The sequence below is a fragment of the Triticum urartu genome, chromosome 3A (assembly GCF_056163025.1).
Source record: "Triticum urartu cultivar PI428250 chromosome 3A, HENAU_Tu73, whole genome shotgun sequence".
Lineage (NCBI taxonomy): Eukaryota > Viridiplantae > Streptophyta > Magnoliopsida > Poales > Poaceae > Triticum > Triticum urartu.
In genome coordinates, this window is record NC_141875.1 from 105,802,604 (window position 1) to 105,805,851 (window position 3,248).

The 3,248-nt window shown below is 53.5% G+C and overlaps 1 long non-coding RNA gene across 1 annotated transcript; it reads left to right on the forward strand.

The window, feature by feature from the left end:
* Positions 1 to 206: 206 nt before the first annotated feature.
* LOC147978797 (uncharacterized) lies at positions 207 to 2,997 on the forward strand. Its single transcript, XR_015599630.1, has 2 exons — positions 207 to 490; positions 1,741 to 2,997. It is a non-coding gene; the product is annotated as an uncharacterized LOC147978797 (long non-coding RNA).
* Positions 2,998 to 3,248: the final 251 nt, after the last annotated feature.

Consider the following 3,248-nt stretch of genomic DNA (forward strand, 5'->3'; position numbering starts at 1 on the left):
CGCCGCCCCCGCCCCGACAACCTCGGCTTCCCTGAGCCAAACCCCAGCCTCCCTAGTGAGCCTCCTCCCTTCCCCTAGCTTTCCCCCTTCCTTCCCTTGCCGTAGGTCGCTATTGCCAGAGCTCCACTCGTCGTTCCCCCCCCCCCACGACCCCCGTGGTCAAACCCTATCCCCTCTTCCCCCTCTACATCGCCCGCTTTCCTCTCTCTCTCTCTCTCTCTCTCTCTCTCCCTCTCCCTCTCGACCGAATCGCCGCCACCATGACCGAGCTCGCCCACGCGGCCACCGGCCTCCCTGCACCTCTTGTTGATGCCTGATGGAGGTGCCGTCGACCGCTGCATCCTGTGCGGGGACCTACTTGCCCGGAGCCGCTCCGTAGCTTCGCCTTCGTCCGGTCTTATTCAACGGGATCCGCCGCTGCTCGACGCCAATTTGCGCCGCCCCCGCCCCGACAACCTCGGCTTCCCTGAGCCAAACCCCAGCCTCCCTAGTGAGCCTCCTCCCTTCCCCTAGCTTTCCCCCTTCCTTCCCTTGCCGTAGGTCGCTATTGCCAGAGCTCCACTCGTCGTTCCCCCCTGTCCGTGCTCGTCGCGTTCCGTGGCCATTTCCTGCCTTGTTTGGCCGCACCCGGCCATGGCCAGCCCACACCCGCAAGCGCACACGATGCTTCGCTAGGCCGCTCATCCGTGCCCACCGCTACACCTGCTACTACCCGGCGCCGCCCGCGCCCACGCTCACCGTTGCCTGCCTCTGCTCGCTCGCCCGCTGTGCCCGGCCAATCTCGCTGCTGCTCACCGCCCCTAGCGTGCTTGCCCTACCGCTGCTGCTCGCCTCCGCCTGGCCACGCCCCGCAGCCCCCGCGCCGTGCTGACCCGCGCTCCCGCGCCCCTCCCGCTTGCGAGCTGTTGCTCATCGTCTGACGCACCCGCGCCGCGCTGCCGCTGCTGCGTCGCCTGCCGCTGCCGCCCAGCACCAGCGCCAACCGCGCCTTCTGTCGGCAGCGCTTGCCGTTGCTTCTTGCCATGGCCGCCGGAGCACTCTGCTCCCATGCGTGCTCGGCTGTGGAAGGGCACGATTTGTGCCCTGTCAAGTGGGGCCGGCCCGGTTAATTAAGTAGGGTAATTAGTCTATTTGGATAATTAGTCTAATACTAATAGACACTGACATTAGGGCCCCACCACTAACTAGTTTAATACAAATAACCGTTTATATATACATGTGTCACTGACAGGAGGGTCCCACTAGACCCCTTTAACTAGTCAAACTGACCAGTCAATTGCTGACTAGGCCATTGACCTGGCCCCACTGTCAGCCTCTGGTGCATTGTCGGGTGCACTGGACCGGGTGCACCTAGCCTTTTCATGTATATTTTAGAATTAAGTTTAATCCCAGGAATTTCTAGAAAAGGTTAAATCTTTGAAAAATCATAGAAAATAATTCGTAATTCGGATGAAAATACTTTGTACAAAGTTGCTCAGAACGACGAGACGAATCCGGATACGCAGCCCGTTCGTCCGCCACGCATCCCTAGCATAGCGAACATGCAACTTTCACCCTCCAGTTCATCTGTCCGAAAACGTGAAACACCAGGGATATTTTCCCGGATGTTCCCCCCCCCCTTCACCGGTACGACCTCATACCGCGTTAGGGCACCCCTAGTACCGCTACTTGTCATGTCATGCATCACTATGCATCTGTTTGCTTAATATTTATTGTTTCTTCCCCCTCTTCTCTCGCTAGACATCGAGACCGACGTCGCTGCTACCCAGTACGACTACGGTGTTGACGACCCCTCTCTCTTGTCAGAGCAACCAGGCAAGCCCCCCTGATCACCAGATATCGCCTATTCTTCTCTCTACTGCTTGCATTAGAGTAGTGTAGCATGTTATTGCTTTCCGTTAATCCTATTCTGATGCATAGCCTGTCATTGTTGCTACAACTGTTGATACCTTACCTGCAATCCTAAATGCTTAGTATAGGATGCTAGATTATCATCAGTGGCCCTACATTCTTGTCAATCTGCCATGCTGTACTATCGGGCCGTGATCACGTCGGGTGTTGATCACGGGTATATACTATACATACATACGATACATGTTGTGACTAAAGTCGGGTCGGCTCATTGAGTGCCCGCAAGTGATTCCAATGTTGGGGGCTAGAGGGGCAGGTGGTTCCACCCAGGTAGTGGTGGGCCCAGGTTCCTGACGGCCCCAACTGTTAGTTTGAGGCGGAGCGACAGGGAAGGCGGAGACCACCTAGGCGAGAGGTGGGCCTTGATACGTCTCCAACGTATCTATAATTTTTGATTGCTCCATGCTATATTATCTACTGTTTTGGACATTATTGGGCCTTATTATACACTTTTATATTATTTTTGGGACTAACCTACTAACCGGAGGCCCAGCACAGAATTGCTGTTTTTTGCCTATTTTAGGGTTTTGAAGAAAAGGAATATCAAACGGAATGAAACCTTTGGGAACGTGATTTTTGGAATGAACAAGATCCAGGAGACTTGGACCCTACATCAAGCAACCAACAGGGAGGCCACGAGGTAGGGGGCGCGCCTACCCCCCCCCCCCAGGCGCGCCCTCCACCCTCGTGGATAACCTGTTGCTCCGCCGACGTACTTCTTCCTCCTATATATAGCTACGTACCCCCAAACGATCAGAAACAGAGACAAAACCCAAATTCCACCGCCCCAACTTTCTGTATCCACGAGATCCCATCTTGGGGCCTGTTCCGGAGCTCCGCCGGAGGGGGCATCGATCTCAGAGGGCTTCTACATCAACATCATAGCCTCTCCGATGAAGTGTGAGTAGTTTACCTCAGACCTATGGGTCCATAGTTATTAGTTAGATGGCTTCTTCTCTCTTTTTGGATCTCAATACAAAGTTCTCCCCCTCTCTTGTGGAGATCTATTCGATGTAATCTTCTTTTGCGGTGTGTTTGTTGAGACCAATGAATTGTGGGTTTATGATCAAGTTTATCTATGAACAATATTTGAATCTTCTCTGATTCTTTTATGTATGATTGGTTATCTTTGCAAGTCTCTTCGAATTATCAGTTTGGTTTGGCCTACTAGATTGATCTTTCTTGCAATGGGAGAAGTGCTTAGCTTTGGGTTCAATCTTGCGGTGTCCTTTCCCAGTGACAGTAAGGGCAGCAAGGCACGTATTGTATTGTTTCCATCGAGGATAACAAGATGGGGTTTTCATCATATTGCATGAGTTTATCCCTCTACATCATGT